The sequence below is a fragment of the Gouania willdenowi genome, chromosome 1 (genome assembly GCF_900634775.1).
Source record: "Gouania willdenowi chromosome 1, fGouWil2.1, whole genome shotgun sequence".
NCBI classification, from domain to species: Eukaryota; Metazoa; Chordata; class Actinopteri; order Blenniiformes; family Gobiesocidae; genus Gouania; species Gouania willdenowi.
This window is the reverse complement of record NC_041044.1, coordinates 1,976,031-2,003,688: the sequence shown is the minus strand read 5'-3', so window position 1 is coordinate 2,003,688 and position 27,658 is coordinate 1,976,031. Positions and strand designations below refer to the sequence as shown.

General features: G+C 37.0%; 1 protein-coding gene across 1 annotated transcript in view; it reads right to left on the bottom strand.

The window, feature by feature from the left end:
• The window catches only part of tenm3 (teneurin transmembrane protein 3), a 543,864-nt gene that overhangs the window by 452,452 nt on the left and 63,754 nt on the right, over nucleotides 1-27,658 (bottom strand). Inside the window, exon 2 of the mRNA XM_028461276.1 lies at nucleotides 10,929-10,969. The gene's annotated coding sequence lies outside the window, so the exon portion shown is untranslated. The remainder of the gene's footprint in view (nucleotides 1-10,928; nucleotides 10,970-27,658) is intronic.

The following is a 27,658-nucleotide window of genomic DNA, read 5'->3' as shown; positions in this document are numbered from 1 at the left end:
TGAGTAGTTTTAGTAGTAATTTAGTTGTATTTTTTTTGTTTTATTTGTTATTTTGAGGTATACTTGTGGTCGTCATTTGTAGTAGTTGTGTGTGTTTGTGTTGTCTTTTTGGTGTAACTTTGTTGTCTTATATTTTTTTGTCATTTTGTGTAGTTTTTTTTTAATTTATAGTTTTAGTTTGCATTCTCCTGTTATTCTGGGGCATATTTGTAGTAATCGTGTGTGTTTACTTTGGGTTTTAAACCAAATTAAACAAAGGGTCACATGTGGCCCTCGGCCCCACCATTCATAACATACTGGGAATAAGTCAGTAAAACTGCTAAAAATAATGAATTTAACTTCTATTAATAAAAAAAAAAAAAAACAATAATTTTTAAACACAAGCTCTACAACATAATTATTTTAAAACAAAAAACCCAAATAGGAAGGAAGGACCTGTACTCTATCAACTCTGAATAAAAAAATAAAACAGTTATTTTACACTAAAGTCCATTTAACAGCAGATCATTGGTGGGAAAATTAAAAAATTCAACATGAATGTGCCCTGGTTTGCACTTCTGCGTAAGAATTTTTCAAGGATTTTTCATTGTCATTATGTGCATGAAACATGTACATGATGATACAATGCCCACAAAGTTCCCCGTCAAGCCCTTAAAAAATGAATAAATGAGTAAAAAATAGTAGAAAAAAGAAACAACACCAGTAATATAAATAAAAAAATATACAAAAGTAATAGAAATCTGAAAGCAGCAACAATGTCTACTAATATTTATGCGTCTCCTCTCTCCTGTCCAGGTTCCTGACACGCCCACTGAAAGCACTAGTCTGGGAATGAAGGCGGTCTGAAGCAAAGGAGGCGGGGCCATGATGTCATTATTTTTGTAGCTGTCTAGAAAACACGGAACATGGAGCAAAGCCTGTAAATGTCATTGAAATCCATGAAAATGAAAAAAGCAGACTTTTAATTTGAAAAGCCTTTGTTGATAAACAATGTAACAGGTGGATTTGACCAGATTATTGATCAGACTACCGATCAGATTATTGCAGCGTGAGGATCAGACGCATTTTTTGTGTGAGCCACAGTTAAAATCATCATCATCATCATCATCATCAATATGGTACCTGTAGCTCTAAAGCGTGACCCAGTGTGATGCACTGGAGGTTTGAGGAGAATGTGAGCTATAGTGTCTGTGTATCTACTGGGGTAATGTCATTTAAAAAGTAGGAACAATTAGTTTAAACTGGTAAATAATGGGCCTGACAAATGGTGAATGTGAGTAATTGGCAAAAAATAATCATGAAATCTGGTGAAAAGAGGTTAAAAGTGACAATAATGGTCAACATATGTGACATTAGGTGTAAAAGTGGTGGAAAGGGTTTATAAGTGCTGAACATGTCTGGAAAGTAGAAAAAATGTGTAGAAAAGACATTAAAATATGATGTAGAAGTGTCAGAAATGAGAGAAATGTAGCAAAAATACATTAAAAGGAGCAAAAATATGGTAAGAAAAAGAGATGAAAATAGGTTAAAATATGGTGGGTTTGGTGTAGTTGTAGAACATGGGTAAAAGGGATCTGCTGACCACCTCACAGGGTCTCAAATGGGGTCCTGACCCCAAGGTTGAGAACCCCTGCACTAAGTGACTAATGTCAGTCCCTGCAATTTTCATTTAATTTGGGGAGATTTTGTGGAATAATTAGAAGAAAATTGCTGTTTTTTTGTAAAAATTGAGAGTTCTTTCAATAATTTCAGAATAAAACTGACTGTCATCATGTGATATACAGTAAGCGTGGGAAAACTGAGTCTGTAAATATTGTGGTTTCATATAATTTGTATATTTGGAAGGACAGAGATATTTACAACTTACTTATTTGGTCATTTACACATTTCTCCACAGCAAACATTGATATTATTTAATACATTTATTTACAAAATAGAAATAAAATAAAAATGAAATATATTAATTCACTCTCAAAGTTTCACCTACTTTTTCTGTCAGAAATACTCGACCATAGACATTGATTTAAACTATAAGAACATTAAATGTCACTTCAAATATTTCTTTTAATTAAACTTTTTATGGGTTGTTTAAACGTAATTTGGGTTATTGGAGCAGCACGAGCGCTGGTTTCTGAAGATAAGAACCAAACTAAAACAAAGCCTACTTTTCTTTCCTCAAACGAGGACATCTGAGTTAGTCGCTGGTGGTGTTTGTTAGCGTCAACATTTGGATTTACTCCTGCTATTTGATGGCTACTACTTTAAACTAGAATAAGTCATAATCAAGCAGCATTTTTATTCTTCTTGTGTGTGGCGTTGCTGTCGAAGGCAAACAACAGCCGGTTTTACACTTTGACCAAATGAAAGGAAAAAATCTGATTTTTCAGAAATTGGATTTTGGTTTCTTTACTTTTTTGTAGGAAAAAAAAAACATTTTTTTTTTTTTATCAGAACGATTAAGATGCAGAAGCTAATGCACAGCTAATGTGATCAAACACAGACAGACGCTACATGTGATAATCAGGTACAGTAGAGACACATCATTGGGTCAGAAACGAGTGGATGTAAATGAAAATAAAGATGGAAATCTTAGTTTTTTTAATCACAAATAAAATGTGTTCAAAGTCACCAAAAATGGTGAAAAAAGGTGGTGAAATGGGAAATTTGACAAAAACAGACAGAAAAAGTGGTAAAAAGGGTTTAAAGTTCAATATTGGCTTAAAAGTGGCAGAAATGGAGGGGGTGGGTTAATGTACTTTAAAAAGTGGGAATAATTAGTTTAAACTGGTAAATAATGGACATGACAAATGGTGAATGTGGTTAAATTGGCCAAAAATAAGCATGAAATATGTTGAAAAGAGGTTGAAAATGACAATAATGGGTCATTATATGTGACATTAGGTATAAAAGTGGTAGAAAGGGTTTATAAGTGCTGAACATGCCTGGAAAGTGGAAAAAATGTGCAGAAAAGACATTAAAATGTGATGTAGAAGAATCCGTGTATCATTCGTTCATTCGTTCAACATGAAAAACAAAAAAAAAAACTCATTATTTGATATTTGTCTCCAAAAAACGAAATTCAAGCTCTTTTGCTTCGGTAGAGAAAACGTACAATGGAAAACGAACACCTTTAATGGTTTTCTCCATTATTGATTTGCCAAAGTACGTGATCCGGAAGTGAAGCGTTGCCAGTGACAGTTTCCTGTTTGATAACACAAGCTGTGTCATGGCTGGACTGGAGGAAAATACGGAACACATTCTGAGATATCTTTATCTCTGCAACACTGAGGAGTCTCTAAATCCTCCTAAATGAACGTGAGGAGGTTCTGTGTTCAACACCAGAGAAAGAGAAAAGGACACGTTTCTGATGCACAATCAGCCTTTTCACTCTCTGGAACTACACATGTGTGACATGGGGGGTCATAGGTCGAGAGCGATATAACGTAAACAAGCTCGTCCACTCTGTTGATATTTCCAACCAAACAGTGTTTTTTAATGTTATTCCACAGATGGTTAGTGTTTTAAGTGTTTATATTATTAATATTACACATATTGGGACTAGAGGCAAAACACTGCAGGACTCGCCCTCTGCACGTATCTGAGCACTTTAGTAAAACAAGGTGTATTAAAGCTACAGACCTCCTTTGTTTCCACTCCTCTCCCCAAGCTTTCAACTTTAGTTTGTTATGTATTTACTTTATTGTTGTTAGTTTCTTTTTCTGACTTGTGTAATTGTTTTAACAACTGTAAAGTGTTTTAGGATTTTTGAAAAGCACTTATAAATAAGATGTATTATTATTAATATTGATGGACTAGCGAGTGTGAAAAGGACATTATGAGTTCTGACTTTGAAAAGATACATTTACGAGGTCCACCATTCACTGACCAGGTCCATGATTATTTTTATTAAGCTATTATTTTAATTACATTTACACATTTGAAGGAACTGCACAAGATGAACAGGTCAATAAGAGAACTGGAGTAATGCCATCAGCTGGAACAGTTGGAAAAGTCAGGAAAAAAAACTGAATTTTTAGCTCATGTGCAGCATTAGCTTTAGTAGCATTAGCTTTAGTAGCATTAGCTTTAGTAGCATTAGCTTTACTAGCCTCAGAGACCGACTACGTTTATGCAAAAAATCGTTCAAGGAATCAACGAGAAAAATAATCTAAATCTCTGTCAGACTCACTTCCTGCATCCTCAGCCATGGAGAGTTTATCCTCTGACCTTTGACCTCATGCAAAAGTACTGAGCCAGTGCGAGAGTGTGAAAAGGCTTATTCTGCTGCACTGCCGTTAGCATAGCCGTTACCATCGGATGAGAGTACACTTCCGGGTCACGTACTTTGGCCAATCGGTAATGGAGAAAACAAATGAAGGTGTTCGTTTTTCGTTTTCTGTGCCGAAGTAAAAGAGCTTGAATTTGAAAAACAAGGCGTTTTCCGTTTATATACAGTATATATATACATAATGAAGAACGAATGAACGAATGATACATGAATGTAGAAGTGTCAGAAATGAGAGTAATGTAGCAACATAAGTGTGGAGTGAAAAAATAATGAATTAATTCTGTAAAACGCTTTGTGTCTAATTATTATTATTATTATTATTATTATAAAAAACTAATTAACAGGAGCAAAAATATGGCAAGAAAAAGTGATGACAATAGGTTAAAATATGGTGAGTTTGGTGAAGTTGCAGAAAAAGGGGAGAAACTGATGTTTAAAAAATATATTTTTACATTTGTTAACATAGAAGTGAAATGTAAAATAAATATTTACAGACCCTCAGTTTTCCCACGCTTACTGTAAATCACATGATTACAGTTTTCTTCTAAAATTATTGAAAGAACTTCCAATTTTTACAATCATCAAAGAAATAGACAAGAAGAAGAAGAAGAAGAAGAAGAAGAAGAAGAAGAGAGAAGAAGAAGAAAGAAGAAGAAGAAGAAGAAGAAGAAGAAGAAGAGCAGTGCAGCGTGGGTAATGTGTTGGCAGCTGAGGGATGGAGCGAGCGAGCTAGAGAGAGAGAGGCTGTAAATGTTGGATGAGGGAAGTATAGATGACATCATGACTCACTGGAGCTGCCCCAGCACTTGTGAGGGCAAGTGTTTTACACACACACACACACACACACACACACACACACACACACACACACACACACACACACACACACACACACACACACACACACACACACGCACACACAGTTTCTCTCGTTGCATTTTTCTCGTTGTTGGAGCGTCTGCATCCGACATCAGTGGAATCCAACGAAGCATCTGATCTTTAACACAATGGTTTAGAGCAGTGGTTCTCAACCTTGGGGTCAGGACCCCATTTGGGGTCGCATGACACTGAGAGGAGGACATATTTTAACCTATTTTCATCACTTTTTCTTACCACATGTCAATGAGTTTTCTACACATTTTTTCCACGTTCCAGACATGTTCATCACTTATAAACCCTTTCTACATGTATGTTGACCCATTATTGTTATTTTTAGCCTCTTTTCACCATATTTCATGTTTATTTTTTATATAACCACATTCACCATTTGACTTGCCATTATTTGCCAGTTTAAACCAGTTGTTCCTACTAAGTTTTCCATCACTGACACTTTTTAAAATCCATTTTACCATCTTTTCCACCATTTTTGGTCATTTTGAACCCATATCTTTCTCCATCTTTCCTCCCTCTTTCCTCCCTCTTCCTCCCTCTTCCCTCCCTCTTCCCTCCATCTTTCCTCCCTCTTTCCTCCCTCTTTCCTCCCTCTTTCCTCCCTCTTCCCTCCCTCTTCCCTCCCTCTTTCCTCCCTCTTTCCTCCCTCTTCCCTCCCTCTTTCCTCCCTCTTCCCTCCCTCTTTCCTCCCTTTTTCCTCCCTCTTTCCTCCTTCTTTCCTCCCTCTTTCCTCCCTCTTTCCTCCTCACTGAGCTTAATTCACCCCTGGATGAACAGGTGAAATATTGATGAGTGTTTTAACCTGGTTCTGACCCCAGCGCTACGTTACAAGGAGCTTCTTACACAGCGAGGTGAAGAGTCATTGACTAACATTGTGTTGAGCTAGCATGAGAGCGTGATGACAGCTAGCAGCATGTTAGCGATACGTTAGCGTTAGCGTCATATGTAGAAAGCTGTGACATGAACACAAGGTGAACACACACACATTTTTCTGTCCATCATCATCATCATCATCATCATCATCATCATCTGTGTGTGTTTGTACAGTTCTGACAGTGTGTGTGTGTGTGTGTGTGTGTGTGTGTGTGTTCCACATAATTTCAGGCAGCCAAGCACAAATCTCTCTAAGTGCCTTTTTCCTCCCTATTATTCATTTTCTTGTCAGGATATCTCATGTCAACGTTGCCAGGGCATAATTTTGCACTCCTACGGCTGCTTATCATCTTCTTACATGATTGACTAATATCTGAGGATGAGAAGCTTCTCTAACAGTTTAATCACGTCCTCTGTCACCTTGTTTAGGGAAAATAAACACAACTGTCGCTTCATTTTCTTTTTTTAAATAAACCTCTTTTTTTTCTTTTACTCCAGATGTGGGCGACAAAAATGTGTTTGTTTGATGGAAGGGCCACTTTATCAATATTCAGTAAACATTTACAATAGTCAGCCATCAGAGCATTAATACAGGAAAGAAAAATAGTTTTTATATTAACTGTGTGTGTTTATTAATAGTTCGCTCTTTGTCTAGTATTTTGTGTATTTCTTTGATGGAAGGGCCAAATTATCAATATTCATGTCAACATTAGAAAAATGACCAATCTGAGCATTAACAATAAGAATGAGGAGTTTTTATAGTAATTGTGTGCTTTTCTCTCATTCTGTGTATATTTGTTGTTGTTTTGCTTGATATGAGGCATTTTATGTATTTCTGTTGTCCTTTTGTGTATTTTCCTGTAAAATATCTATTTTTGGGAGTCATTTGTGTATTTGTGATGTCATTTTGTGTTTTTTGGAGTTATTTTTGTTGTTTGTTGTCAATTTGCTTGTTTGTTAGTACTGCGGGTTTGCGGAGTAATTTTTCATGTTTAAAATGCGTTTTTGTGTACTTTTGTTGTTATTTTTTGTATATTTTCCTGAGTAATTCTGTGTATTGCTTTTGTCGTTTTGTTCATTTTTGGAGTATTTTCTGTCTTTTACTCTTTTTTTCTGCAATGTTATTCTATACATTTTCTGTGTATTCTTGCTTTTGTTTTGTGTATTTTCAGTCGTCCTCTGTTGTCGCGCTGTGCTCAATAGTACACACACACACACACACACACACACACACACACACACACACACACACACACACACACACACACACACACACACAGTTGTGTGAGAATAACTTCAAAAGGTTTAATATAAAATTAAACTTTTCAACATGTTTTACTTACAAAATAAGAATATAAAATAAATCACATGAGTTTTTTAAATATATATATATATAATAGAGGTTAATGAAGTAAGAAAATGACCAGCTGAATTTCTGAAATGGATTGTATTGTAGTCGTGTCCCCTTTATGAGTTTGGCCTTTTTTTACCCTTTTGGATTGTACGTACTTATTGTGTAAATATAAGTGTACATTATTATTTATCATTGCTTTTATAATTTTTTATTATTATTTATTCATTTATGTACGTCTTTCTTGTTGGTCTTGTGGGGGTGGGTGGGTTTGGTGTGTTGTTTTGTCTTCTATAAACTGAAAAAGGTCAACAAATAAAGTGCTTAAAAAAATAAAGTAAGAGAATCCCACAAAGAAGAAAAGTTTGAAGTTAAAAAAAGAGAGAGAAGAAGACTCAGACATGGTCGACTGACTTCTTTACACTTCTGTCTGCGGTGAGAACGCTGCTGCTTTCTAAGTTTGTGGCACATATCCAGTGTCCTTGGTGTGTGTGTGTGTGTGTGTGTGTGTGTGTACAGTGGACTGAGAGGAGCTGCTCTTCAGGGTCCGAGCTCTACCCAAAGCTCATTTTAATATATGTAAACGCTATGGCTCACTGGAGAGCCTACAGTACAATGGACTGAACGGCCTCAGGGATGTGTCAGAGTGTGTGTGTGTGTGTGTGTGTGTGTGTGTGTGTGTGTGTGTGTGTGTGTGTGTGTGTGTGTGTGTGTGTGATCAGAGACACGGTGGCCGAGGGGTTGGACATGCGTCAGTGGTCCTCCTGCATTCTCCGCCCCTGACGCTGTGGAGACTCTGAGGTCCGACTCATTTACATACGACTGTCCACTGTGACAGAACCAGCTCTACTTTATACTAAACATGTGACAGAACCAGCTCTACTTTATACTAAACATGTGACAGAACCAGCTCTACTTTATACTAAACATGTGACAGAACCAGCTCTACTTTATACTAAACATGTGACAGAACCAGCTTTACTTTATACTAAACATGTGACAGAACCAGCTTTACTTTATACTAAACATGTGACAGAACCAGCTTTACTTTATACTAAACATGTGACAGAACCAGCTTTACTTTATACTAAACATGTGACAGAACCAGCTCTACTTTATACTAAACATGTGACAGAACCAGCTCTACTTTATACTAAACATGTGACAGAACCAGCTCTACTTTATACTAAACATGTGACAGAACCAGCTCTACTTTATACTAAACATGTGACAGAACCAGCTCTACTTTATACTAAACATGTGACAGAACCAGCTTTACTTTATACTAAACATGTGACAGAACCAGCTCTACTTTATACTAAACATGTGACAGAACCAGCTCTACTTTATACTAAACATGTGACAGAACCAGCTTTACTTTATACTAAACATGTGACAGAACCAGCTTTACTTTATACTAAACATGTGACAGAACCAGCTCTACTTTATACTAAACATGTGACAGAACCAGCTTTACTTTATACTAAACATGTGACAGAACCAGCTTTACTTTATACTAAACATGTGACAGAACCAGCTCTACTGTTTAAATTCACTAAAATGTCACAACAGGTGGCAAAAATGTGGTAAGAAAAGAGTGAAAAGTGACCAAAATGGGCAAAAAGCAGTCAAAGTGGCCAAATACTTTGGCAAAAATGAGGAACCAGGTGGTATGGAATTCAAAATGTGGCAAACAATAGTGTAAAAATAGGCAACATTTTGAGGAAAAAGAGAACAAGTAGTATTTATTGGACAAAAGGAAGTATTTTTGGATAGAAAAATGCAAAAATGGTAAAAGAAAGGAAAAAAAAATTGGATAAAAGTGTCAAAAAATAATGAAAATGGACAAAGAAAATAGGAAAAAAATTATATTAATTGGCTAAAGAAGCAAAAATCTGAAAAGTGTCAAAACCTTTTGAAAAGAAGCAAAAAAGGGCAAAAAGGAAGTTGCAAAATAGCCATAAAAAAAGGTAATAAAGAGCCACATGTTGAGAATCACTGACTTAATAACAGATTCTACATGGTGTCACTGATAATGCAGTAGTTTTTGTCCCAAACCAACCCTGGAACCAGCTCCACTTCACAAACACGTGACAGAAGCCCATAAACAGAGTTTAGGATTGTTGCACCAACCACAATGTGTGTAACATACTGTATACAATAATGCAAAAATAATTAGTAACATAATTGAATACCATGCATGTTCTCACTCATTCACACTGTTAAGAGATTAAATGCTTCTCAAATATAGCAGCTTATCACAAGTATCAGATATCGTTAGAAAGATTAAAATCTTCTGTTTTTAACCATATAAACTATTTTAAGACACAACCATTACAGCAAACGCACTCAATTATTTTGTCAAACTTGGAAAAAAATGGCAACATAAACAAGCCAGCACTGCTCAGCTTTAAAGTGATCCGTATATTAAATGTCCTTAAATTAAATATTTATAATAATTATCCTTATATCAAACATATCCTCAGGTCAACTTTTTCTACGTCTATTTTCTAGGACAGAGTTTCAAAACATCTGATTTCGACCAAATCTAGCCCATAAAACTAGCTTAACGTAAGCAAAGAGACGAGTCAGACATAACCACCCCAGCACGGACACTCAGTTACAAATAACAGGTTTCCACCCTTACCTAATACTGAGTGAATGTACAACATCTATCTATCTATATATCTATAAAGCAAGGAATCTCTGTCTGTCTGTCTGTCTGTGAATCAGGCTCAGATTGACCTGAGACTTTCAACATGGCCGCTGCTTAGTTCAAAGGTGTCCAACGTTGGATTTGTTTGGACTGCTATGATACTGTTCATAAATTATTTGATAAAATTATCCACTGGGAGCGTTGCAGAACAGCTCAATGTTGGTAGGTAGTCATGGTAATCTACAGGAATGACTGCACAAAGGGCTTTTAAAAAACGATTAAAGTGGGTCTAATATCCTAAAAAAACACCCCGTACATATTTACCAGCAGGTGTCCCCAGTGAGCAACATTTGTAACTAAGGGGAGTAATAATAATAATAGAAACATAATAAAATGAAAATAAAAATTAAAGAAAACAACTTAAAGGAGGGTTGGACATTTTAGCTAGAAATTCCACCCCACACAACAGTCTTTTAATGATATTTGATATTTTAATGTTTAACAATACAGGGAAACATTGATTTGTGTAATGTGGGTCTAAAGCATCAAAGTCCTGAAGTAATTAGATAAAAAGTAAAGTCTTTCTGTGAAGTGTCTTGGGGTAACACGTGTTATGAATTGGTGCTATACAAATAAAAATCGATTGATTAGTGAAGTTATTTTGAGACGCAATGGCCTCTTTCAAAATAAATTAAAAGAACAAGAATCAACAGAAGAAAATGAATTTGTAGTTCTAACTCTCTCTGTATGCTAGCCTATATTACAGTGCTAAATATATACATACTTCCTATGGGCAGTGCACTAGTTATAAAAAATGTGATGTGACTAAAAAAAAATTGAGGGAAAGTTTTCAGAGGAAAAATGTTTACCTGGAGTAGCATCAGTGTGGTTTGTTTCAGCAGCTGAAAACCTGAAAGAATAGAAAGAAAGACATGATTCACTCACATTCATTAAATAGACGACTAGAAAATAAAAAAATAAATTTAAAAAAAGCCTAATTTACACATTGGAGCAGGGCTGTAAAAATCATTTTAATAAACGAACCAAAGACAGAGAAGTTTGATCTTCAGTGTGCCACAGATTTTAGACACAACTTCAACATTAACGTGGCCTAGTTTGCACTTTCACGTATAAATAATAAAATATGTAAGGCAAAATTTCAGATTAAAAGTCTATTAAAAAGTCTGTCATCTTGTGATATAAGTGTGGCAAAATTGCAAGCACTGCAAATATTGTGGAGTTGAATTGAATTTGTTTACTTGTAGGAACTGATAATTTATTCAATGATTCATGTTTTCTTTGTTATTTTTATTTTACAAATAATAACAATCTGTAGTTTAGAACAAATTAAGCTGCTTTTCATATTTCACAGAACAACTAAATAAACAGTGTGAGATAAATGAATAATTTAGCTAAATCTCAACGTCTTCTTAAAAAATAAGTCCATTAAAAACCAAATATAACCATAATCATGGCCTATTTATTTGTTTAAAGGATGGAACTGAATGAGAGGTTTGACTATAGAACATGGAGGAAAGGATGGAGACTACAGTAGCTGCTGGTTCTCTAACGGTAGCCAGAGCGTATCCAAAGCACCGCTGGGCTTCCTCTGATGTGTAGAAGAACCAGCAGAAGACCCATCAGATAGAACCATCAGATAGACCCATCAGATAGACCCATCAGATAGAACCATCAGATAGACCCATCAGATAGAACCATCAGATAGAACCATCAGATAGAACCATCAGATAGAACCATCAGATAGAACCATCAAATAGAACCATCAGATAGAACCATCAGATAGAACCATCAGATAGAACCATCAGATAGAACCATCAGATAGACCCATCAGATAGAACCATCAGATAGAACCATCAGATAGAACCATCAGATAGAACCATCAGATAGAACCATCAGATAGAACCATCAGAAGAATGTATAACCATCATACTGCTCACACTGCTTCACACCATTTACACTGATGTCCACACATAGATCATTACATGTGACCAGTACAAGATGAAACCTTGTCTGTAATGGTAACATTTCAGAACATGGAGGATACTGCCAGATGTTTAATATTAATCTAACCACTAGGAACGAGTGTATCATAGTGTATCATGTTGTTCTGCAGTCTGTGTCTTCTCCTCTCCCACTGAGGGTTCTCTTTTCTGTTTCAGGTGTTTTGATGCTGGAGCTGGTGGTTCCTGATCAATGGTTCATAGCTCTACTAGTCTAGAACACTCTGATGGTCTATCCTTCTATTCTATTCTGTTTGTCCTTCTGTTCACCAACCCTAACCAGTAGAACCAGATGTTCTCCACCTCTGAACCTGGTTCTAACAGAGATTTTTTCCTATAAAAAGAGGGAGTTTTTTCTTCTGAATGTTGCTAAATGCTTATTCATGTGGATCTTGTTGGATTCTTTCTTTCTTACTATGGACTTTATATTTTGTTCAGTGCTTTGAGATGATTTTGTGGGATTTTGCGCTATATAAATAAAGGTGAATTGAATTGAAGAACTAGCAAAAAGAACCATCAGAACGAACCAGCAGAAGAACCAGCAAAAAGAACCATCCGAAAGAACCAGAAGAATCATCAAAAAGTACCGGAAACAAGAACCAGAGAAAGAACCATCACAAGAACCAGCAGGTTCTAGTGCTGATGATGGTCAGTCACATTAATAAAACACAATGGCCACAGTTACATGATGTTTTTTAATTCAGAATGAGATATTCTGAATTAAATTATTCAGAATTAAAGTGTTCTGCTTCGTGTTTAGATAAATATAGAAATTCCCGAATTGAGGTTTACATGGAAAACTGGTTTATTCAGCTTTATTTAATTATTCTTTAGGTTTGATGGTTAGGAAGGCTCTGATTGGACAGGGGAGAACGTGACGTATGACGTCTATCGGGGAAAAACACACAATCAACCTTTTATTTTTGGCTATAACACAGAACACACGAGAAGTATTTTCACTTTTATTTTGATTGTAGTTTAGAATCAGCAGCTCAACAATAACGCATGGTTTCACTTTGCTCTGATGAGTAGAAGAAGATAGAGAGAGCAGCGGAGAAAGGAGCTAGAAGTCCATACTTTGGTCAATCAAAGCCAGCGGTTAATACAACAGATGTTTTACTTCCACTATACAGGACGTTGAGTGAAAAATGATGTTTATAATGATCCACGCGTCATTAGTGAAGCTCTGGTGCTTCATGCAGCACCTATGAAGCTGTGTGTGTGTGTGTGTGTGTGTGTGTGTGTGTGTGTACAATAAGTCTATGTGAATGTTGATGCTTTCGTCCATCCACTCTTTTCATTATATCTATGTCTTTTAAGGCTCTTATTAAATAAATATTCGTGACAAACATCGTGACAAGTCTGTGTCAGAGCATCCAATAAATCACCTCTGAAAGCACAAAATGCGTACAGTATGTTATATAAAGTCTATAAAACATTCTAGGTGGAATGAGCCGATGGAGGAATAAATGATACTGACGCGTCTACAAATACAGTTTTATATTAATAATAATAATTGTAATTAAAATCACATGATCATTGCACAAAACTGCTGATCAATTGGCTACAACACCAGTAGCTGTTATAAAAAGAAACGCGCACACACAATGCGTAAAGACGCACAGTGGCTTATCAGGCACTGCTGGAGGACGAGGTGCACAGAAGACCAGAGCTCCGCTCTGAGTCGCATGCAACCTAATGCTTTATAAACACAGCCACAAAAACAAAGTTAGCTCGCTAAGCTAACATACCTCTGACCAAGGAGTCGCTACAGACACAGGCATCAGCAGACTCTGCTCCTCCTGACCACAGACGTAGGTTTAAAATCACCTTTTTACAGCGCTGTTCTGTGAGCTTTTTACATTTCTCACCTTTGTGAACAACAATCTTCGGTACTCTATAAAATCTATTTTCCTTTTCTCAATTAGAACGATTGGAGCATCCGTAAACTACACAAAACATAGGCATTTTGATGATTTCAGAGGTCAGATTCTCAAGTTTCCTGTTTTCCGTCAGAATTTGGCGCTCTCGCTTTGTCGCGATGCAGCAATGTGAGTGATGTCACGTGAATCAACAGAGCAGGCCATAGACATATACACATTCTATTGGCTGATCCTAACTACAGCTCTAGGGTACGTAAATGTAACAGACTCCCGTCCGCGTGCAGGATTTATTTTACTATGTCACAGAATCTATTTCAAATGTAGCAAAGTAGTTACTTGAAACTAAATGTACTTGTAAAAAGTAAAATTACAGATTTTAAAAAGAACTCAAAAAAGCTACTCAATTACAGTAACAAAAGTAAATGTAATTCATTACTTTCCACGCCTGCTTAAGTGTTTACAAGAAAGGAGGAACTATTTAATTCAGAATTAAAAATGGAGTAAACCAGCCACCTAATTCGAATTTAAGTTTCATTCGGAATTAAATTTGCATTAAGAATTAAGTGTTTACAAGGTCAGTTTAAAGAGGAATTAACTTTTATTCTGAATTAAAGAGGAATTAAAGCTCCCATGTCAACGTAGCCACTGTGTACGTGGTTGTGTACAGCGATTTAGCAGAATGTAGCGCTGATTCATTATTCACACCCTGAGTTCACACCCTCTCTCTCTCTCACCTCCCTCACCTCCCTCGCCCGATCTCCCTCTCTCTCTTTCTCTCTCTCACCCAGGTTGAACTTGTGAACTTTCCATGACTCCTCCACACTGAGGGCAGATTAAGTGCACCACTTACTCCAAAGTGCGTCCGACTGGAAAACCTTCAACTACCAAAAAGGAAAGATGGGCAGAAAGGAGGAAAATAGATAGAGGTCAACCTACTATCTATCTATCTATCTATCTATCTATATCTATCATCTATCTATCTTTAGAGTGAATGTGAACAGTTCAAATGTTCACATTCCAACAGAAGTTAGTGTACAGGTGTAGATATATTTATATTATCACCAGTTGTTACAGTAAAAGTTCCTACATGAGTAAAAACTTTCAATTATTGGAAAAATAATGCGATCAATATGGGTTCCATTTCAGTTGATACAAACTATGGTGTAAACTCAGTATAGGACAGAAGTAAAAAAAAAGTTTAAAAAAGTAAAAACTAGTGCTGGAACTTTATTACGTTAATTGTGATTATTTAATTACAGAAAAATAAGACAAAAAAAAAATGTCATTTAATTTTTCAATTTTCTTTCCAAACAGGGTGGAACCTTTCTTATTTCATGAGTTCCCAGTATACCCTTAATACTGGTGCACAGACCACAACACAAGATACAGGAGAACCTGAGGAGAAGTCGTTGCTGAGCTTCGTGGACGTTAACTTTAGTTTAAATAAAAACACAAAATGAAAAAACTAAAGCCAAGTTGTGTGAAAATTGTGCAAGAAAGAATTTGTGGATCAGTGGAGTTCTGCGAGCCTCAGCTAACCCTCAGTGCTAAACATGTAGCAGCTAGCATCTCATTGCTAAACATGTAGCTGCTAGCACCTCAATGCTAACATGTAACAGCTAGCACCTCAATGCTGACATGTAACAGCTAGCCCCTCAATGATTAACATGTTACAGTTAGCCCCTCAATGCTAAATATGCTGCTGACCTGACAGTTGTCCAAAAGACGACCATTGACACCTTGAACAAGGAGGACCAGACACAAAAGGTCATGGCTAAAGAGGCTGGTTGTTTACAGAGCTCTGTGTTCAAACACATTAATAGAGAGGTGAAGGGAAGGAAAAGATGTGGTAGAAAAAAGTCTACAAACAATAGTGATAACCACGCCCCCTGGAGAGGATTGTGAAACTACTCATTTAAAAATGTGGAGGAGATTCACAAAGAGTGACTGTAGCTGGAGTCAGAGCTTCAAGAACCACCACGTACAGATGTATGTAAGACATGGTTTCAGCTGTAGCATTCCTGGTGTTTAGCCACTGAACTAGAGACAGCGTCAGAAGCGTCTCGTCTGGGCTAAGGACAAAAAGGACTGGACTGCTGCTGAGTGGTCCAAAGTGATGTTCTCTGATGAAACTACATTTAGCATGTTCTTTGGAGATCAAGGTCCCAGAGTCTGGAGGAAGAGAGGAGAGGAACAGAATCCACGTTGCTTGAGGTGGAGTGTAAAGTTTCCACAGTCAGTGATGGTTTGGGGTGCCATGTCATGTGCTGGTGTTGGTCCACTGTGTTTCCTTAGGTCCAAGGTCAACGCAACCGTCTACCAGGAAGTTTTAGAGCACTTCCTGCTTCCTGTTGCTGACCAACTTTATTTTCCAAGAAGACTTGGCACCTGCACACAGTGCCAAAGCTACCAGTACCTGGTTCAAGGACCATGGTATCCATGTTCTTGATTGGTCAGCAAATTCACCTGACCTTAACCACATAGAACATCTATGAGGTATTGTGAAGATGAAGATGTGAGACACCAGACCCAACAATGCAGAAGAGCTGAAGGCCGCTATCAGAGCAACCTGGGCTCTCATAACACCTGAGCAGTGCCACAGACTGATCCACTCCATGCCACGCCCATTGCTGCAGTAATTCAGGTAAAACCAACTAAGTATTGAGTACATGATCATACTTTTCATCTTCACACTTTTCAGTGTTTTTGTATAAAACTTATGTAATATTCTAATTTTCTGAGATACTGAATTTGAGATTTTCATTATTTGTCAGTTTTAATCAACATTAAAATAAATAAACATTTTAAATATATCATTATGTGTGTAATGAATGAATAAAATATACAAATTTCACTTTTTGAATGTAATTACTAGGGATGCAACGATTCACTCAACTCCCGAAACGATTTGATTCACGATACTGGGTTCACGATATGATTCTCTCATGATTTATTTAACAAAATGGGACTGTAGACAAATTTTTTTTTTGGGAAAAAAACTAGAAAATACTGTATTATTTTCCTTTTATTTTTCATCGTCAAAAGAATTCTTTGATAAACTATTCAAATCAATGCAATTTATCTAAAAATAAATCTTGAATGAAATAAATAAAGGAATAATACAAATGAAAATGAAGCCTATTCATTTAAATTCTGGTTCTATAATAAACAATGCAAAACTGCATAATAGTTCTTTTTCTTTTAAAAGTGCAACTGAAAATGTATTTTGTGCCTTAACAATTGGACTTTAAAAAAAAAAAACAGTGATTGCACTGATTTACGTCATATTTGTTTGGACCAGCAGAGGGCACTGGTAACACAGTGGTCGGTTGGCATGCAGATATCTTGCAGTGAAGAAGAGAAGCTATGCTAGCAGACAGAGCTAATAGAAAAACGTGACTTTTACAGATATTCAAGTAATATTACAGATATTCTTTCGGTGCTAAAGGGGTAATGAATCATTTATGAACATGTTTAAGAGTAGAAGGCGTCCAGAAAGAAAGTATTAGCAGACTCCGCCCGCCGCCTACACTTGTGGATAGCGCCCTCTGCTGGTTAAAAAAATACTGCGATTCAATTTTCAGAAAAATCGATATCAACCGTGATACCTATGAATCGATTTTTAACTGCCTTACGATTAATCGTTACATCCCTAGTAATTACTGAACGAAATCAAGTTTTTATGATATTCTAATTATATGATCAGTTATTTTTCCTTTCATTGGCACAGTTTTCTCTTTCGCAGCTCGTTCATCAGTAACGCACACGGTTACACGTGTTATCTTATGGCGATACGTCCTAACAGGACCTCTGTGGTTACAGGTCCGTTCATGTTCTTGGTCGTTCAGTTCAGATGATAATTACTGCTGGTGATCAAGCTGCTCCTGGTATTTCTGTGCTGGCTGCGTTTCTCTGTGACTCAGTGAGTGATCAGGGAAGGAGTCACGGTGCAGCTGCTACTCCTCCACACCACAATCTGCTCTGGACGTCCTCCGCTCACCTTCACTATGACATGTAACAGCTAACGCGCTAACGGTGGCGCGACAAGGCAGAACCCAAGTGATTTAAAGTCCAATCCATACGTGTGAGGTGGAGCGGGTTAAAGCTGCGTTATGGAAACATTTAGCTGAAGTAGCATCAGTGAGAGGAAAACGGCTTCAGACGATGGACGTGTGAGAGCTCACGGTTTCAGACATAACGTTACATCTCAACAGTAATGACAGGCTTTGACAAGGCTTGCCATCATAAAATGCAGATTAAATGGATATTTTCTGCTCCGTGAAGTCTAAAACAGTCCTAAACACAGATGGCCTTCGCCAATATGAGGCCATAATTCCTTGAAAGTTTAAAATGGCCAGAGACAATCATTTTGTAGAGCTCGTTGATCAATAAATCAAACATCATTTGCTTGAAAATAACAAATGGAAAAAGTTGAAATTGACGCTCAAAGGTTGGTTTTGATCTCGGCTTTAAACACTTTGTTCATGACGTTGTTGGAAAAGTTTGGTGTGTTGCATTGTGGGATGTGGAGTCCTGTGTAAACAAATGCATACAAGTGTTTTTATTTCATTCTTTCTGTGTTTTCTTGTGTTTCTTCTCAAAGAAATTGGTCAAAAGTTGTAAATTAGAAAAGCCAAAAATGGACAGAGAAAGTGGGAAAAAGGGTTCAAAGTGTCAATACTGGTTAAAACTGGTAAATAATGGACATGACAACTAGTGAATGTGGTTAAATTGTGGCAAAAATAATCATGAAATATGGTGAAAAGAGGTTAAAAGTGACAATAATGGGTCAACATATGTGACATGAGGTGTAAAAGTGGTGGAAAGGGTTTATAAGTGCTGAACATGGTAAGACTGATGTGAATGATTAATGGTTTCTGTACGCACTGAGTCTCCTTGAAAAAAACACTATCTACTGTAAGTCTGAGCCAATATTGTATTTTTTGTTTTAATTATTGTTTGTTGTTGCCATTGTAGTGTTATTCTGGAGTCATTTTGTGTATTTTTTTATGTAGTTTTGTGCATTTCTGTTGTCATTTTAGTGTATTTTTGTATATATATTTAGTTTTGTGTATATTGAGCCATTTTCATATTTTTGTTGTTGTTTGGTGTATTTTTCTGTAATATATGTTGTTTGGAGTCATTTTGTGTGTTTTTGGAGCCTTTTGTATATTTTTGTGCATTTCTGTTGTCGTTTTGTGTACTTCCTGTATAAATATTGTTTAGTTTTTTTGTTTTACATCATTTGTGCATTTTTTTTGTATAATTATTGTTTTTTGTTGCATTTGTAGTGTGATTCTGGAATCATTTTGTATCTTTTTTTAGTGTAGTTTTTTTGCATTTCTGTTGTGTTTTTTGTGTATTTTTTGTTTAAGTATTTAGTTTAGTGTATTTTGTGTCATTTTCATATTTTTGTTGTTTGGTGTGTGTTTAGGAGGGAAACCATTCTAAATTCATACGCACCAGTCCATCCACGTGTACCTGCCTAACTTTCACTAAACTTCTCTATTGTCAGTAGTTAGATGTAGTGGCAGGTGTGTCGTGAGAGAAGCTGCAGTGATCAGGTGACCTTCACTATGTAGCGACATGTAAACACTTAGATCTGACTCAGAGCGTAACACTACAGTCACTACCACCCTATGGACGGGTGTCGTGACACAGACTGTAACCAGACTAAATGGTGGTCCGTTATTCACTCACATACCTGCACGCATGTCACGTAGACGGTGATCGATAGTGATGCGCACCTGATCGATGTGTGTGTGTGTGTGTGTGTGTGTGTGTGTGTGAGACTCTACCTGAGACTCTAATCTCCTCCGTTGGTTCTCAGACACACGCACCGCAAAAAAATGTGCAGCTTTCAACACAGCAACCATTGCCGTCAATAACTTCCGGGTGAGCTCTGTCCGGTCTAAATAGCGAACGGTCAAACTAACATGAAAATAAACGTTTTGAAACATTATCACCAATAAGGAACAGTAAAAAGTATGTTTCCTCAAAAGAGAAGTCCACGGGAGCGCACTACCACGCTATGGACGTGTGTCGTGACACAGACTGTAACCGGACTAAATGGTGGTCCGTTATACAACTTCCGGGTGAGGTCCGTCTCGCGCCCCCTCACACCCTGAGGTCAAAAGCTGAATAGGTTTCATTTCGGGGCCGTCCAGAAGTGAAATAATATTAAAACAAACATTTTGAAATGACCAAATTACTCCAAAATAACAGATACACACACTCGGGGTATTTGGAACCCGTCGAGCGAGTTTCAGGTCGAACCGGCACCGCGTCGGGGAGATATTTGCTCCACACACACACACTCACACACACACACACTCACACACATCCACACTCACACACACAGACCTCCATTGAATTATAGTATAGATTAGACCAAAGCTGTATGACCTACCAGTAAAAAGATCGGTAGGGGTCAAAGCTCATGACGTCACAAAAAAAAACAAGAAAAAACTTTTTTTCCTATAACTTGGCCACTGGTACCATTGAACAACATTTTCTATCAATGTGTGACCTTGACCTTTGCTCAAGGTCTTATTTAAGATCAAGAACTCCTCAGAAAGTGAACAAAGTGAGACCTCAACACTCTCAGCATGACAAAGCTCAGACAAAAAAAAACAAAAACATTTTTTTTCCTATAACTTGGCCACAAATTGAGATCCAGTGCTCAGACTGGTACCATTGAACTACATTTCCTTTCAATGTGTGACCTTGACCTTCGCTCAAGGTCATATATTAGGTCAAAGTCAGTCTTCCGTTTTTAGTAAAAAGATCAATATAAAGGGACATTACTCAACAACAACATACACACAATAAAATGTCTTTCACAACAATTCTATTTGCCATTTTTTTCAAATAGCCAATAATGTATTCGCCTTGTGAATAAAGGTCTTGCCTAGTTATTATCATTATTATTAAAATGTCTTTAAAGTAGAAAAAATGTGCAGAAAAAACATTGAAATGTGATGTAGAAGTGTCAGAAATGGGAATAATGTAGCAAAAATATCTTAACAGGAGCAAAAATATGTCAAGAAAAAGTGATGAAAATACGGTGAGTTTAAAAATATTGTGTCTCCAGATGAAGAAGACAGTGATTGGTTGACTCTATTTTTGTTCTCCTCACTCCACCACACATTCAACATGAGACGGATTCAGATGTTTTGCGTGTAAACCAGTGTTTCCTAAACTTTATTATTACCCCTGAGCTCACGTTATACATTATTTATTAGTGTCTGCAGGCTCGTCTGTGTCTCGTCCAACATTAACAATAAATTTAGGCCTTTTTATTCATTTATTTCTGTTTTTTTTTCTTTTTTTTTCTCTCATTTCATCTTTTGGTGTATTTTAAATAGTTGCGCCACAAATTATTATTGATTGATGAGAAAAAAAAAAGTGACTTACAATTGTTTCTGTGTACCTCCTGAGTACACGTACCCCAGTTTGGAAACCACTGGTTGTAAACCTGAAAACAAACATTATTTTGCTGCAACTTTCAGTGAAAACACCAGGAATGTGTTGGAAGTCACTTAGTCAAACAGTAAATCACAGTAAGAATGAAGTAAAAATACTTCACGAGGGCATCCGTCTACAGGACTCCATGTCCCACAATGCAATGCACTAAACTATTACAACAATGTCAGCACAAAAAACAACTAACTTCCGAGCTGTAAATTCAACCTTTTACATTGTTTTCAGGTAAAATGATTCAGTCCAAACTGCAGCAAAAGCCTCGATCTGTTTGTTTCTTCATCACATCTTTGTTTTGTTTGCATCAATATATGATTATTTAAATTAAAACTGCATCCAAAGCAGTTTTATTGCCGTAAAAAGAAAAATGAGTGTAAAAAGCAGGTGACAGAAGGAAGAGCATCTCCCAGTGTGGATCCTCTGTGAATATTATAAATACTGTGAATACTGTGGGGGGGGGGTCTAAAGTGTTCCTGCACTGACCTCTGGGGGGGTCTGACAGCATGTCTGTTTGTAGAGCGAGCAGCAGAATGCGATGGAGTAAGACAGGAGAAAGTGAGCGGAGCGGAGCAGAGAGAGAGTGTGACAGAGTGACAGAGTCCCCTGGTAGCACTCGTTCCTCGTCTGCTACATATTCACCACTGACACACACACACACACACACACACACACACACACACACACACACACACACACACACACACACACACACACACACACACACACACACACACACACACACACACACACACCCTTTAACAGATAAAACCTGAAGTCATTAAATACTCTTTATTTTAGCTTTAATCACATTCTAAATCTAAGTAAATCAAAGCTTAAATTAAGTTTGAAACAACAAGGTGAATTCATTTTCTTTTTGGAGTCATTTTGTGTATTTTTTTCTCTAATTTTGTTGTGATTTTTGGGCCATTTTTCTCATTTTGTGTATTTGTGTTATTAATTAGTTTTAGGACTGATTTTGTGTATTTTTGTTGTCATTTTGTGTGGTTTTGGAAGCATTTTGTATATTTTTTCTTATGTGTATTTTTGTTGTCATTTTGCTGTTTTTGGAAACACTGTATTTTTTTTTATTCTGTCATTTTGTTGTCAGTGTTTGTGTTTTTTTAAGTCATTTTGTTTGTTTATGTCTCATTTTGTGTATTTGTGTTATCAATTTGTGTTTTTGGAGTCATGTTGTGCATTTTTGTTGTCAATTTGTTCATTTATGGAGTGATTTTGTGTATGTTTGTTGTCATTGTATGTGGTTTTGGATTAATTTAGTTTATTTCTATTTCATTTTGTGTATTTTTCCTCTAATTTTATGTAATTTTGTTGTGAATTTTTGTGTTTTTGAAGTCATTTTGTGAATTTTGCTGTCATCTTGTTTGTTTTAGAGTCATTTTGTATATATTTTCTCTAATTTTATGGTTTTTTGTCACCAATTTGTGTGTTTTTGGAGTCATGTTGTGTATTTTTGTTGTTGATTTGTTTCTAATTCAACAATGAAATATGATATAATATAATATAAAATAATATGGATGGGCACATTTTATCACAGCTGTGAAACTAAATCGTGATTGTATGTGATCTGAGGGTCACGTGACCAACGTTTCAAATAACGTTTCTATTCTGCTGTGAAACCTTTGATACTTGCTTGTATGTACATGTGTATTTATATCTTTATTTATTTATACATATTTGTTAAAGGGAAAACCAGGGACTCTGGGGATGTGGTTTCACTCTGAACATGTTCACACGAGCACAAATTAATTCATGGAATCCTTCAACACAGGAAAGAACAAAAGGTTTGTGTGTTTTCTATTTTCGTATCCGTCTGTAACTTGTATATTTGTCTCTAATGTTGTGTTTTCATTGGTTTTGGACTCATTTCATATGTTTTTGTTGTCATTTCGTGTATTTTGCTATTGTTTTGTGTATTTTTATCATCCTTTGATGTTCTTTTGTCGTCATTTTGTATATTTTGTTCTAACGTTTTGTTTTTGCTGTAATTACTTTTATTTTTGGAGTCTTTTTGTGCATTTTTATTGTTAATTTGTATGTTTTTTGGATTTATTTAGTTTACTTCTATCTCGACTTGTATATTTTATTGTCATTTTGTATATTGTTCTCTTGTTTTGTGTAATTTCAATCATCCTGTTGTGTACTTTTACAGTACTTTTGAATATTTTTCTCTAATGTCGCGTATTTTTGTTGTCAGTTTGCGTCTTTTCTGAGTCATGTCGTACATGTCTTCTGTCATTGTGTTTTTTTTGTCATTTTGTATATTTTTCTATTTTGTGTATTTTATTTTTGTCATTTTGTGCATTTCCATGTGGGGTCACACACACTGTGACCACGTCTGTAATATCACAACAATAACAAATAACAAAAACTCTTTTCCTGACCAATAAAAGGTGACTTTATTTTCTAACAATGTTGTCGTCTCATCAGGAGGAAGTTCTCACACACACACACTGGTTGTAAAGCGTTGTCAGTGTAAACGCATGTGTTGGACTCTCTTTAACCTAGTGTTGGGTGGGGGGATGGGGTGGTGGGGGGGGGGACCATAATCTGAATAACGTTTACTAAGGCAGGCGGACATTTGTTCAAGACACAAATTCAGAGTTTGAGGTGAAGTTAAAATTAGCTGAAGGTGAAATTAATCACACATGAAATAGTTGCTGACCTCCCCCCATTACCCCTCCTCTTTCCATCGCCCCCCCCCCATCCTAAAATCCATCCATACTCTAAATAAAGAGGTTAACATTACCGGGCCTGACGTCTAAATGTGATTACACAAGTGATTTTTTAGCCCATCCAACCACTAATGTGACAGGCAGCCATTTTCTAGACACACACACACACACACACACACACGCACACACGCACACACAGTGAAACTCCCCAGACTCTCATAAAATGAGATGGACAGAGATGAGAGAGGAGGAGGAGGAGGGAGGGGTGGCGGGGTGGGGGTGGGGCTTTCAGGGACAACTGGGGAGGGAGGAGTTGGATTGTTATTGCTTCCTCTGAGCCTGTGTGTGTGTGTGTGTGTGTGTGTGTGTGTGTGTGTGTGTGTGTGTGTGTGTGTGTGTGTGTGTGTGTGTGTGTGTGTGTGTGTGTGTGTGTGTGTGTGTGTGTGTGTGTGTGTGTGTGTTACAATGTGCAACCAAAAGCAAAAAAAAAAAAAGACATGTATTATTTTCATTAAATTTAAAACTTTCACAGTTTAGAACTTCATTGACTTTTAAATAATTTATTTTTTAGAGCCACCGTGCACAGTCCTGACTCTACCCAGGGAGGGGTGCACATATTCAGACGAGGGAGGACCAGACCTTTCCGCTGACACCGCAATTTTTGGTTTTATAATAACCATAAAAAATGGCCGCCATATTGAATTTTTGATTGACCAAAATAGTGTCCCTTAGAGAGTGTCTGTGCCAAATATCATGTTTTTATACCAAAGTGAAGGATTCTCTTGAAATATGCGATGAATTTACTACACTAATATGGGTCATGATTTGTGGATGCTGATTGGCTGTAATCTCTAACATGGCCACACCCACTTCCAAAGGACAATAATGTATGTTTGAAGCTAAAAGTCTACGCGTAATAATTATTAACAATTTTATTCTCTGAGGGTCACATGATAAACAGTCATGTCAGCATTTAAAAATAATGACCAATCAGAGCACAGGAAACAACAGTGTGTGTATTACTGAGGGGTGTTCCAGAAAGTGGGTTATGTTCAAACTCTGAGTATGTTGGGGCTCAAACAGAGTGTACTATTCCTGAAGGAGAGGTATGTTTTTCTCTGAGTATGTTACCATAGTAACATTATCCGTGAACTGAGCCTGCTCACTGGCAGGTTGTGTTTAACTCATTGACGTCATTTGATTTAGTACCGTTGACTGCCAAAGACGTCTATAGACGTCAATTGTATTTTTCTGCTGGGGTTGCTAGGAGACAGTGTGACAGTGCTCTTATGTGAATATCTAACTTGTATCATGATGTAGTGACCACTGGTGACATGTAGGTGGCAGCAGAGCACCTTTAGATGAGAGATCACCTGTGACGTGCAGAGCTCAGAGGGAGAGGAAAGGAGTTTATGAGACATAAAATGGCGCTACAGAGTTGATGCTGAAGTTCCCACCAGTTCACAGCAGCTCACTCTCAACCAGAGCATGTGTGGAACTAAGTAGATTATTAACAGTGTGGTGATGGTGAGAGAAAACCATCAAAAAACGTAGTGTCTATGGATACAGAGACGTACGTTGCCGGACCTTTTCTACGTACGCGTAATGTGTCTGTGTTTTCACCGTGTCAGGATGGCTGAGTGGTCTAAGGCGCTGCACTCAAGGATCCTCCCTTCTGCTACCGTGGGTTTGAATCCCACTTTTGTCGTATATATTTTTTAATTTTAACATATTTAAGACGGCAAATTCCACCTTTAATTATATATCTACGAAAAAAAAAAAACATTTTAGGATATTTCCTGTGTTAGGGATAGGGTTCAAATAAAAGGGTGAGTGGGGTAGCTAAAATAAAACTGACAGAGCTTTAAGTCATGTTGTTACGACCCCCTCCAGGATCTAATACCAAGGCTTGAGGGGACGCCACACAGAAAGCAAAGTTTATCAAAGTATTTATGCACAAAATCCTAAAAGTAGCAACACAACGAACTAAAAGAGACTGGACACCCTGGCTAAACTGAACAAAAGTAGGGAGGACACTGGGCCAACACTATACAGGGCCGTCAACCCAGCGTCCACCCTCTAAACTACATAAAGTTATAAAATACTAAACCTACATAAAGACAAAAACAGAACTACCAGAAATCTCCAACCAGAACTAAAATGACAAACATACAGATGATGTCGAGTGGTGAGCTGAAGAACTCTCCACCTGATTACTGATGTGAATCAGGTGTGATAGATGAGAGGGAGGAGGGGCCGAGAGCCCATGATGGAACCAGCCGTAACACACGTGGTGCACCTATCAGTCACCTAAAATGGCCAATGAGGAGCGCTCTGTCTAAATAATACGTTTCCTTATGAATAGCCACCGCCATCAAAAGACGGTGCAAGTGGTGACACTCGGCATGTCGGGAGGAGGAGGAAGTCGCGTGTGTGGAGAATGACGGGGGGAGAGACTTGGAGGAATGCCAAAATACAGTAAGAAAACCATTCAATTCTGACCTAGATAGTATAATAATAATAATGATGCCATCAAAAGCCTGGTGTCAGTGTTGTTTTTGTAGTTTTATAGAAGGAAACCAATGTTGAGGTGTCACTAAAGCAAAAAAAAAATGCTTCAAAGTCATTTACAGGTTTTTTCATTTAAAGCCATTTTCCTCAGCTTTTTGTCACAAAGAATGAAACTATTTTTTTTTAACAAAGGTAGAGCGTGTAATCTGGTTTCAGATTGTCATAGTAGAAAATATGCCGTGAGTCTTGAAAGATCAGTGAAAATAATCTTAAAACGTCTGGTACTATGGGGTTGGCTGCTCTAAAGTTAAGAGTTAAAAAACCCTGGGTTTCTACCTGGCTCCGCCCACCTGAACACCACTTCTCAAAGAACATTTTAATGTGCCTTAACACTCTTATCTGTTACACATTAGTAACATTACACACCACAGACATGCTAACATCATTCCTAATGTTGTTCTGCTTTAGGTTTTTTTATGTAAACTGTAGTTTTCTTTATAATATTGTGGGAAAAACACTGAGGTTCAGTGACGTGCCGTCACCACTAGGGTTGGGTAGGCAGGACGTTGCAAATGGAGACCACCAATGTCAACACCAATGACAATTTCATATGTTTCTGCTGGCAAGTGTAATCTAACAAAATCAACATCATAAACACCATTAAAGAAACATAAACAATTATTTAATATAGCCTCCATACTCTCCCAACGTGATATATCTCATGACACGACAGCACATCTGTTGTTTGTGTTGGAAACACAGAAACATGGAGAAAATCACAACAACTCAGAACAGCCTCAGTGAGGATCATCCACAAAGTCAATCCTTCCTTTTGTTCCATTCACTGTACAAAATACCAACAATGTTCTGATCTTACCTTTGCTGAAGGTCTGGTAGCTCAGGTGTTGGTTTCCATCTTTTAAAAGCTGTTGTTTTTCCTCAAAACAAAGTTTCTATATCATCTCTAGTGCTGTCATCCTGACTGTAGTGTTATAATCCCACCCACTAG